Raw genomic sequence first — 13440 nt, 5'->3', positions numbered from 1 at the left:
GAAGACTATAATCAATCCTAATGGCTTTAGGAATGATAATCTTAATAGGCCTTCCTCTAGACCATTGGGTTGCATATAAGGATCAAACCGGGCCCAGTTTAGTAATTTGGCCATAACTTATTCATTGGAATTTGGCTTATAATATATCGTTGGAAAGCTCTTTTCAAACCTAATCCAACTACACCATTATTGGACCCTTGCCATGGACCAAACTAAACTGGATTGGCTATTTTCATAAAACATGTTTTCGAAAACAGAGGAAAAGAAGAGAATTTTAATAAAAATTAAACGCAACACTAGATTTTCCACACTTTCACTTCATTCGATTATGATTTGACGTGAAAGGTATTCATCACCGGGCTTGGTTTTGGGGAGACACAAATAGGTGTCTACACAAATGCTCGTGTTTTTTTTTTTCTTTTTTTTTAACTAATGACATGTAACTGATTTGCTATGTCTTTATGTGGTGTGAATAATAAATTAAACAAGCCATTAAAAAGCAATCAAATACATAGTGTAATAATAAGAGTGCTATTGACATGAAAAAAGCACATGTAGAAAAGCAAGTGGAACTGTGGAAGATAAGTACTAGATAACATTTGTATGAATTGTAGGGAATCGTGCATAGTCTTAAAATTTACAAAGTTTGTTATGTATAGTTACCTGAAAAGGCTAGAGATATGTATACCACCAAGGCACCAATAAAATCTTGTCCAATAATCAACGTGTCCCACTAAGCAAAAGAGGGAAACTAAAATTATGGGAGGTAAAGTAAGTAAGCCTTTTAGCATTTTAGCGAGAATAGGAGAGTGTAAGTGATTTTTTTTCATTGAGGGCCAACTTCAAAAAGGAGAGGGAGATATCCAAATTTTCTCTCTCTTTGCAAAGTATAATGTCTTCAAAATTGAAATAGAGATTAGGCTTGATGGGGGGATGGAGCTGTCATTTCCCTTCCCTTTCTCTTCCCTTCCCTTGCTTTTCTTCCTTCTTTACTATTCGAACAAAGTTTATGTGTTTCTCTTCCTTCCCCTTCCACCTCTTTCCCTGCCCTTCCGTTTCTTCCTTCTTTGTTATCCAAACAAAGCGCAAGTGTCATCGCAAGATTTTTATGTAGTGTTGTATTTTGATTATATATGTTTGCTATCAATAAGAGTTTTTTCAAGTTGTGATATTATTGCCAACTTTGATCCCTTTAGGGTTTAGTCGTATATATTTAATTTGATTGAGATTTGATGAAAGACTTAATTCAATTAAGTGATATTTGATAAAATAAATTAGATAAGTTTTAAACTTTGAAATTGTATGTGTTGTATTTATTTTTATAAATTGTGCATTTTGTTGTTGCTTTGAAGTAGCACTAGTAGAAAAAACGTAATGGCAAGCGGTTCAAACCCCCTAATGGCAAGCGATTTTGAACCGCATGGGCTTAGGGGGCTTGCCAATAGCCATTTAAATGGCAAGCAGTTCAGAACCGCTTGCCATTAGGGGAGAATGGCAAGCGGTTTCGCGCCAAAACTGCTTTCCATTTGCACTTGACATAATATTATGTCAAGTGTAATGGCAAACGGTTTTGGCGCCAAACCGCTTGCCATTTGAATTTCTTTTTCCATAATTAGTATTAATTAATAATAATAGTATTAGTGACATGTTTTAATATACATATTAATCTGTCATTATGAAATTTTTTATTAATATTAATATTATAATTAATAATATTAATTAATATTAGTAATTAATAATAATTAAAATATTAAAAATTTAAGAATAATAATACAATAACAACATGAAATAAAGGTACATATGAAAAGTAACATCAATAATATATTTAATTAACAATAATATGTAATTACACCAAAATACATAATAATAACACTCACAAATAATATATAGTCATACAAATAATATATACTACATACGTACTAATTATATATAATTAATGTACATATAAAAAAAAAAGATAACTAAAGATTGTTCATAATAACAAAACTTAAGCTCACTAATACTAGATGCCATCAAATGTCAGGAAAAAAGCCCACATGTCGCAAATTTCATCAATTTCTTGCCTTGTTAACGGGCCTTTCCTTTGAATCTTGCAAACCTTTGGAAAAAAAAAGAAAAAAATAAAAAATTATACATAAAATTCAAACTAAATGTATGTCAAATATTTCAAAGGCAACATATATACGTTTGTTTCTTTCACAAAATGGCCCAAATAAGGCAAACATGACTTCTACTTTGTCCGATTTCTACATTGTCTATCAAATGAACAATTTCTTTCTCATAGCATGCCCATGTTACCTACTCTTAGGTGTCTAAGGTTTGAAATCACATCAAAAGAGAGTTTTAGTAAGTTTTAGGAGGGTTTTTATCCAAATTGGCCAAATAAGGCCTATATGACTTCTACTTTGTCAATTTTCTACATTTTCTATCAAATGAACTACTTTTTTTTAGCATGCCCATATTACCTAATTTTAGGCGTCTAAGGTTTGAAAACACATCAAAAGAGGGTTTTACTAAGTTTTAGGACGGTTTTTATCCAAAGCAGCTATTTGACTTTTACTTTGCCCGTTTTCTACATTTCTTATATAATGAACTATTTATTTATCATAATGTCAATATTACCTAATGTTACGTGTTTAATGTTTGAAATCATAGCAAAATAGCATTTTACTAAGTTTTAGTACGACTTTTATCCAAAATCGACTATTCCACTTCTACTTTGCTCATTTTCTACATTTCTTATCTAATGAACTATTTCTTTATCATAACATGTCAATATTACCTAGTATTGGGTGTCTAATGTTAGAAATCATATCAAAAGAGCATTTTAATAAGTTTTAGGACGGCTTTTATCCAGATCGGCTATTTTAGTTCTACTTTGCCCATTTTCTACATTTCTTATCTAATGAACTATTTCTATATCATAACATGTCAATATTACCTAGTCTTAGGTGTTTAATGTTTGAAATCATATAAAAATAGCATTTTACTAAGTTGTAGGACGACTTTTTTTTAATCCAAAATCAGCTATTCCACTTCTACTTTGCCATTTTTTACATAATTTTCATATGAACTTTATGTTTCTCATACCATGCCCATATTACATAGTCTTAGGCGTGTAAGTTTTGATATCACATAAAATGAGCATTTTACTAAGTTTTAGGATGCTTTATATCCAAAATCGGCGTAAATAACTTATATACCATATTAACTAACAATTACGCACCAAGTTCACAAAATTGCATGAGGTACGACTAAAATTACTGAAAATTAATCCCCAGGCTGCTGCCCATGGCTGTTGGAGTTGCTCGGGATGCTTAAATGGCTGTTGCAGCTGCCTGGCTACTCCTACATCTGCCTGGGCAGCTGCCTAGTGGCTGCTGCAGCTGCAGCTGCCTGCGCATTTGCCTGGGCTATTGATGCAGCTGCCTAGGCAGTTGCCTAGTGGCTGCTGCAGCTGCCTGGGCATGCCTTGGGTTATGTCTGGGCTGCTGCAGCAGCTGCCTAGCATAACCTCACTTTACCATTTTCTACATTTTCTATCAAGTGAACTACTTTTTTCTCATAGCATGCCCATATTACCTAGTCTTAGGTGTCTATGGTTTGAAATCACATCAAAAGAGGGTATTACTATGTTTTAGGATGATTTTTATCCAAAATCGGCTATTTGACTTCTACTTTGCCCATTTTCTACATTTCTTATATAATAAACTGTTTCTTTATCATAACTTGTCAATATTACCTAGTCTTACGTGTTTAATGTTTGAAATCATATTAAAATAGCATTTTACTAACTTTTAGGACGGTTTTTTTTTTATCCAAAATCGGCTATTTGACTTCTACTTTGCCCATTTTCTACATTTATTATATAATGAACTATTTCATTATCATAACATGTCAATATTACCTAGTCTAACGTGTTTAATGTTTGAAATCGGTTTCAAATAGCATTTTACTAAGTTTTAGGATGACTTTTATCTAAAATTGGCTATTTGACTTCTACTTCGCCCATTTTCTACATTTCTAATATAATGAACTAATTCTTTCATAACATGTCAATATTACCTAGTTTTACGTGTTTTATGTTTGAAATAATTTTCAAATAGCATTTTACTAAGTTTTAGGATGGCTTTTATCCAAAATCGGCTATTTGACTTATACTTTGCCCATTTTCTACATTTCTTATCTAAAGAACTATTTCTGTATCATAACATGTCAATATTACCTAGTCTTACATGTTTAATATTTGAAATCATATCAAAATAGCAATTTACTATGTTTTAGGACTGCTTTTATCCAAAATCGGCTATTCCACTTTTTTTTTTTTTTTTTTTTTTTTTTTTTTTTTTTTTGACAGGCTATTCCACTTCTACTTTGCCCATATTTTACATTTTGTTTTTCATATGAACTTTTTGTTTCTCATACCATGCCCATATTACCTAGTCTTAGGCGATTAAGTTTTGATATCACAACAAAAGAGCACCCAACTATGTTTTAGAAAGCTTTTTATCCAAAATCAGCGTAAGTGACTTATTTACCATATTCACTAACTATTACGCACCAAGTTCACAAAATTTTATGAGGTACAAGTAAAATCACTGAAAATTCACACCCAGGCTGCTGCCCATAGCTGCTGTAGCTTCTCGGGATGCTTCCATGGCTGCTGCAGCTTCCTAGAAAGCTGCTTAGGCCGCTGCCTGGTGGCTGCTGTAGCTACCTGGGCAACTGACTGGGCTGTTGCTGCCTCGGGTTCTCACTTGGTGCTTAACCAATAGGTCATTCTAAATGAATCATCATTAAACTATGAGGCTTTTCACCATATTCCATTCTTCCAAGTTGAAAAATCGAAAATATTCAAAATTTTCAACTTGGAAGAAGGAATCTGGCAACAAACAACATAGATGTAGGAAATAAAAACTATATCCTAACTAAATGAATCATCATTAAACAGCATAGATGCAGGCTATTCACCTCGGGTTCTCACTTTCCCATTTATGTTTTCGTTGTAATAATGAAAGCAAGTATTGATCGAACAAAAAGAAAAAACCCATACCTCCTCAATGTGTTGAGCTTTTGTGCACCTATTGACCGTGTCAAATATCAACCTCATCACGTATAGGGCACAATCAATGTCGTTGTCTTGTTGCGCACACTGACATGAAACAAATCTAATCTAGTCATGCATAGCCATAATCGAAGGCAAGTTTATTAAACAAATCACTATATCAAGGCATTACCTTCGAATATTTCCACGTAGGACCCGTAACCGAACGACAATTTAGCTTCTTTATAACACTTCAGGATAATAAGTTTAAAATTAGAAACATAACCACTTAATAACTTAGGTGAGGATATAAAACAATAGGAAGCGGTATGTACCTATTCGGTAGGTTATTCACTTGCAACTTCCTTGGTGGCCAGATACGAGCCGAATCAAAGTAGTAGATTATGTTATTGGAAACACAAATCACCATAAGGCTCCAATAAAGAATACATATATATATTCAGAAAATAACAATCCATAAGTTGTTAGACGTTGTAGACACCTAAAAATGTCTCCCCAAAAGCAAACCCTATGATGAACAATCTTTCATCGGGTTCAGTATTTAATCCCGAGAGTGCTTAAAAAATCGTATTTAATTAAATTCAGTTTTAAAATAGTCCATGGATTAGTCTTAATGTTTAGTCAAAGCATAGTTCATTTTTAATTTTAGCCCAAACCTTTTTTATTTTATTTATTATTTTGGCCCAAGGCTTTTTATTTTATTTATTTATTATTTTGGCCCAATTAATAAATAATAAATCAGAAATGGCCTGAAATTATCAATCAGCACTTAAAAATGCTGAATGAAATTAGGGTAAAAATGAATTTAGACGGAAAAACGGACTACAGTTTCCCGCGTTACGACAGTAAGCACCGTGTCACAGGATCCAGTTCCGCGCCAAGGTGGGATTCCCCGTGACACGGTGCCTGTGCTGTGACACAGGGCAATTTCGTGTCCTTTCCGCGTAAACCCTTCATGCGTTTTATTCCCTGTACCCTAAATATTTCCCGCGTCACACTGTTGTCCACCGTGTCACGGAATTTCCCCCGTCTAACGATGCTTGGCACCGTGTCACGGTGCTCTCTGTCGTGTCGCGGTGCTATTTTTTAGGGTTTTTATCTTTTTAGGGTTCCGTGTGTTCCCTCTACTCATTTTTTCTATAAATACCCCTTCATTTCTGATTTACGGGGCATCAATTAATTTTCTCTTTTTCTCTCTTCTATGCTCTAGCCTAAACACTAGCCTACCCTTTTCTCTTTCAAAATTCCCTCTTCAAGTACTCCAAGGAGTCCGTACTTTACTCTTGGTTCTGTCCTTAAGCCAAGGCGTGAAAGGTAGAACTGTTTGAGGGTTTGGCCCCAAATCAACTCTATTTATTTTAATTTAATTATTGTTTTATTATTTTTCCTTGAAGTTACTAATTCGTTTATTATTTTATAGTTGCAAGCAAATAGAATCAAAGTAAGAATTATGCTCCTTTTATTTCTATTATTTTTCTAACGATTTTATATTGGTGGATTTATTGTTAAATTGCTTCCAATATTAATGCTTATTTATTGATCACCATATTGCATGTTTAAAGGAAATATGTAATTGAAAATCACGCCTAATAAGATAATTTGGGCAACCGGTTTAGGTTTCTTTTTAATCTTATTATTAATCGAAGTGATCACGATATTTTAGAATTATATGTTGAATTAATATTAAACCAATTTAGCATAATTATAGTTTGGAGCAAATTGAATTTTTGTTTGTATGCCTTTGAGATCGCAGGAATCATTTTTCACTATAAGAATCGAGTAGAGGCCAGTACGGGCGAATGTGACTCCATGACTCACTTCGTACCATCATCCCCGATCCTCCTTTCGTAGTTCTGAACCATATGGAGTTAGTAATCTCATGGATTATGAATGGGGTGTAACCTTCACGGGTCAATTGTTGTTTCCTTTTGTTGTCCCTTAATCGTGGTTGCCTTTTATGATCCGTGAACGGTTTACAAGTTCCTTAAAAACTTGTTGGCTGCTCCCTACTTTCCTTGTCCCTAATCGTTGTCCCTAATCGTATATGTCAATTCCCACTTCCTAAGAGTGACAAGCATATTCACAACATGCTTTTAACGTAGGCGCACATCGAACGACGCCTACAATTTGGCGACTCCACTAGGGAGGATTCTTGGTTATTCATCGATTTGAGTGATCGATATTTAATTAAGATGAGTGGATGAGACTTGAAAGGTTCTTGAAAAATATTCCTGTGATTAATTTGGCATTTTTGCATAAGCATAGACGTTTTAACGTCGCATTTAGGTCTGTCCCGTAGGAAAAATTGAATAACTTGATTGCGTACGAAGGAAAACAAGGCACCAGTCAGATTTTCTGACTGCCGCGCCATGGAAGAATAATCTGCCGTGTCACGGTGCTCTTTGTCGTGTCACGGTAGTTCTTAAATCAGTCTGGTGGCTTATTTTCTCTTCTCACAGTCAACTTCCTTCGGTTTTTCTGAAAAAACGTGTGTGTTCTACATACGTCTTAGCCCCGGGGGATTTAAGCTCTTCCAACCCAAAAACGTTCATGGCAATAAATGTTCATCCGAGTTATTAAATCCATCCAAACCATGGAGTCGAGTTTAATTTCATCACGAACTCGCGGAGCCGCCCATTGGCATACACCCTCAAGGGAGGCTGCCTTGCTAACGCTTCCAAACTCTTAACCATGGTACCCTTTTTGACACCCAAAGGTTGACCAATAGTGAAGGAGTTGTGTCTTTGATAAGTGCAATTACTAGATATATCAAGGATCACGATTATGGAGATAATTAGTTCATTCTATAGGGTTGTCAATGTTTGGTGCTAGATAAGACAATTGATCTTTGGGCTAGCTTAATGGCCCAAAGCCTTATAGACTGGATCCTACCAGGTCACACATAAGAGTATTGGGTTAAACAAGTTAGAGGCCCATTATTGAGCCTCATGAGTTCATGATATACCATGTTGATAATTGGGCTTGGATAGTTAGAAGAGTCTAATGGGTTTTGGACTTGACATGGTTTTATTTCTAGATATGATCCATAAATATAAACCATGCCTAGGGTTGCATCAGATAACAATTGACATACAATGAATTGTCACACAAGCAACCAAGTTTCCCAAAACCCTAACACACTCTCTCTCTCTACACGGCCCTCTCTCTCTCCTCCCTGTCCATACGACCCTCCTCCCCGGGTGGCGCGTGGGTGGTGTTGTGGTGTGTTCGTGGCTCAAATCTCTGTTGAAGGTTGATTGAAGTGTTCAGTCACAACTAACTAGCATTAGTGGAGGCTTAATCCGTGCTCGTGGACTATGTAGAGGAATCACACGTGGGGTTCTTGTTCTCCTTACTGTTCTTGTTCGATCACTTGTGGAATCACGCTTCAAAGGTATAATTCTTACTTCTTTATGTGTTATGCATGAGATCCTTGGTTTAGGTGCTTTATGAATATGATTCATATATTTTCAGCAATTTATTACCTATAATCTCATACAGTGGTATCAGTTAGCCTGAGTATTAATTCTTTGATAATCCACAATCCTAATTCAATTAGGAGGGAGAATAATTTAATTATGGGTCAATTATTATATTAAATGTGATTTAAAAATATAGAATCATTAAAAGTTGTTTAATTTGCTCCATATTAGCCTTAATTTGATCCAAATATTGCCCTAATTAATTCTTAAAATTTCGAACCCCCCACCCTATTTTTTTCGAAAATTTCGAAATTATAAACCCTAATTTGTGAAATTTGTGTTTTTGGTTTTGATTAGTTATGTGATTGAAGAATTTAATCCATTTGATTTCATGTTAAAATTAAGAATTTTTCATGATCAAATTATTTAATTTAAAAGTAAAATTGAATTGGGGATTAAATTCATGAAGAACCCTAATTTTGAAATTGAATATGATTTAATTTTAAAATTAGAAGGACCACATTAATTTAATTTTAAATAAAATGTTTTGTTTTAAATTAAAAAAATAAAAAAAGAGGGATTTTAGGTGCGGCAACCGCGGCTGGGTGGCGCAGCAACGGAGACTGCCGCACCGGCGGTGGTCCGGGAGGGAGGGCGGGCTGGGCAGGGGTCGAACAGGGGCAGCGTAGCATTGCACCACCTTGTAGCGTGTGCTGCTACTGCTGTCCTTGAGTCGCTGCAAGGCAATGTACACCGCAAGGTGTACGACCACCGTGGCCGGCTTCGGCTGGCCACACCACGATGGCTGGCGCGATTTTCAAAAAAAAAAATTTATTTTATTTTGGATAAAAAAAATCAGTTTTCAAAATTAAAAATTTAAGGATAAGTTTTGATTTTGAAAAGATAATAGACAAAGTTAAAGTTGTTAATTTTGTTAAGATAGGATAATTATGGAGCAAAAGATTCTATTTAGATAATAATTGATTAAATAATGTGATTATCCCATAATTTTTTTAGGATATTAAATGATTTAAAATATGTGATTGACTAGTAATTAGGATAGAATTTAATAAATAGTTAGGATAATCATGGAAAATAAATATGATTTATCTTCCATAATTAAAATAAGATTTGATTCTATCTCATACCTAAAATAAAATATATGATATTTTATAATTGTTTATGAATAATATATGATATTATCTAATTACAGTAATTAATTAAAATATCAGATATTTAGGAGCCATGTTTCCTTAATTGTGAACATTCGATGTTATAGTTTAGGAAAGCATGATGAGTGATTTATTATATGGCATTTTATAATATATGATGTTATTTATTGCTATATAGACTAGTATGACCCATAGATTCTAAATACGATCTGTGCATCGTGATGTATTTTTGTAATCTAAATACGGTCTGCGTACCGTTAAGTATTTTTGTAATTTATTTTATTTTATTTAAGTTGTAGATAGAATAGAATAGAATTACAGGCTGTATTTAATCCAAGAAGTCAATGGAGTGAAGGCCCAAACGAGCAAGTAGACCTGGTTATTGGGTGGGTCGGGTCAGGGTCGGTGCGGGTCGGTTGCGGGTCAGGGTAAAAGAGGGTCACATTTTATAGGGTCAATATAGGGTCGGGCCAATGCGGGTCGCGGGTCGATAATGGGCGGGCCAACAAAATATCAATTAAAATAAATATTGGACAAAGCCATTATTAAATACATATGAATACAAATTAATCTATACAATTATTTTTACATTATGTATTTTCTTTATCAACTAAATTGGAAAAACATGTTGGCCCTATATTGACCCTACCCAATAAGGGCCCTGTCCATTAATAGCCCTGTCCATTAAAAGCCCTATAATCTTGGCCTTGACCCTATTATCATTGGACTACCCTGTCCAATAACCACCTCTAGGAGCAAGTTGGATGAGATCCATGAAGGTTCAAGTGGGAGCTTTGTGCTTTATTAGTTTTCTTAGGATTAAGGGGCCATACTATGTCATGTTTTATTTATACATTAGTAGATTATGCATGTTAGATTTTATTTATGTTGCTTGATGATGCGCTAGAGTTCACTAAATAATCACAACATAATAAATCTAGGTCCCGGTAATTTTGAGGTAGCTTTTCCAATCAAAAACCGATGAAACCTTCGATATTTGTGATGGGTCATGCCAAAGTAGGGTGTCATATTATATCTTAGTGGAGTGGGGGTAAAACAAATTTTACATTTTTGATTGGTTATACTCAACAAGGTTACCTAAAGAGTTTAGAACCTTGAAGCTAAGGGTAATAATTAAACATGTGATGGGTAATTATTCAACCAAGAATTACAAAGAGTTGTAATCAGTAAAGAATTTACTCACCTTGAATATGTAATAGTTGATGGTAGGGCCAAAGTCCGGTCAATTATTGCACAAATAAAGGGTCTTGGAATCATTTTATTCAATAGGGATCAATTAAAATTGAATAAATGCTTTAAAGTTACCAGTTTTAAAATCGCTTATGGTACTTTAAATTTATTAAAGATAATTATTGAATTTTGCCTCGTTTTTTTTTGTTTGTAGATGAATAACTTATACGACAACACTGTTTTACCAATGAAACTTAATTTAAGGCTAAATCTCAGAAACTTCATGGAATGGGAAAATGAGTTGAGAAAAGTTCTCACAAGCCATGGGCTTGAGTCTCGTTTATATATTCCTGTTGAGAGCGAGTATACAAAGAGTTATAAAGCTGAAAGGTATGCTGAAATTGTTTCAGATGCAGAGAAAATCAGAAGACTCATTTTAGAATCTATTCCAATCTGTTGGAAAAGAAGATTCAGGCACTATGAGTTAACCAACTTGCATAAATGTCATCGTGTTATCTGTCGAGGTGGCATTGGGGCATTAGGAAGTGGAGGCTTCAAAGATCATAATGTAAGAGAGGTCGTTAACTCGATCCCTCATATTTAATAATCCTGGACGGACAACATTAGGTATGAGGCTTACAATGTTCATTGTAAGATAATGGCTAAGAAACTCATGCCTGGTCAGTCAGTAAGAGCCCTTGTTAATGAACTGATTGAAATGTTCAATCAGATGGATGTCCTTGGGAAACCGATTGATGATGACTCTGCACATGATATTATCTTGTTCTCACTCCACGATGGTTTTGAAATTGTTAAGCTCACTCATAATGATGAGGGGTCGTCGGTGACATTGATCAACCTTTTACTTAACCATGCTGAGGAGTTCCTGAAAAGGAGAGGAAGTGAGTGCTTCTTTTGCGGTAGTTGGCCATGCCATACACCAGGGTGTCCCCATCATACACTAGTGAAAACAGAAGGTAAAGAGTTACTTGATGTTTTTGTTGTAGAAATTAATCTTACTTCATCTTCCACTTGGGTATTCAATACCGGTTGTGGTGCTCACATCGTTATAACGTGCATGGGTTAAGAGAAAGTAAGAGGTTAGCAAAAGGGGAAGTAACGCTTCGAGTAGGAAATGGGGCAAAAGTTGCTGCACTTGCTATTGGAAGTTATCACTTGAGACTTCCCACTGGACTTACTTTGGTGCTTAATAATTGTTATTATGTACCAACAATTACTAAAAACATTATTTCAGTTCCTGTTTTAGATTATGAAGGATTTTCATTTGAAATAAGAGACAAATGTTGTTTTATTTCTAAAGAAAATATGTTATATGCTAAAGCAAAAATAATTAATGGTTTGTATGTCTTAAAATATACAACTCATGTCTACAACATTGATCTTAAAAAGCAAAGAACAGATGGTTCAAACCTAAATTACCTATGGCATTATAGACTTGGTCACATTAACCAAAAGCGCATCCAGAAATTACATAAGGATGGACTCCTCTCTTCTTTTGATTATGAATCATTTGAAAATTGTTAGTCATGCTTGCTTGGGAAAATGACTAAGTCACCCTTCACAAGTATAAGTGAAAGAGCTAGTGACCTTTTGGGACTCATACATACAGATGTGTGTGGACCAATGAGTTTAAAAGCATGGGGTGGATTTAATTACTTCATTACTTTTTACTGATGATTTAAGTAGATATGGTTATATTTACTTAATGAAGAATAAGTCGGAAGCCTTTGTAAAGTTCAAAAAATTCTAGAATGAAGTACAAAATTAACTTGGGAAGACAATTAAAGCACTACGATCTGATCGTGGTGGTGAATATTTGACCCAAGAATTTGATGAACATCTAATAAATTTTGAAATACTTTCACAGTTAACTCATCCAGGAACGCCAAAGTTGAATGGTGTGTCAGAAAGGAGGAATAGGACCTTACTAGATATGGTTCGGTCCATGATGAGCTTTACAGATCTTCACATATCATTTTGGGGATATGCATTAGAAGCAGCTGCTAAAGTACTAAACAGAAGCCCGTCCAAAAGCAGTTGAGAAGACACCATATGAGTTATGGACTGGAAGAGTTCCAAAGTTGTCTTATCTCAAGATTTGGGGATGTGAAGCCTATGTAAAACGTTTACAAGGCGATAAACTATATCCTAAATCAGACAAATGTTTCTTTGTGGGATATCCAAAAGAAACAAAGGGGTATTACTTCTACAATCGCGAAGATAACAAAGTGTTTGTTGCTCGCGATGGTGTCTTTCTAGAAAAGGAATTCCTCTCTAGAAAGCCAAGTGGGAGTAAAGTGGTTCTCGAAGAAATTCGAGACGAGCAACAAATGGATGTGGATAACACCACATCAGAGGCGAGGGCGCATGAATCGATTAATCATGCGTCGGAGCAAGCTAATTCGACTAGCAAGACTCCTATTGTTGCACTTGAATCTAATTCATGCGAAAATCTTCAAGTAGTTGGAGAGAATATTTCTATTGTTGCTCCTACCCCATGTAGGTCTGCCAGAATCAGAAACAAACAGTTTGTTGAGGTTCTAATAACTGAGGATTCTGAAATCTTCTT

This window comes from Chenopodium album, chromosome 3, assembly GCF_948465745.1.
Source record: "Chenopodium album chromosome 3, dcCheAlbu1.1, whole genome shotgun sequence".
Taxonomy (NCBI): domain Eukaryota; kingdom Viridiplantae; phylum Streptophyta; class Magnoliopsida; order Caryophyllales; family Amaranthaceae; genus Chenopodium; species Chenopodium album.
This window is presented reverse-complemented; position numbering follows the sequence as displayed.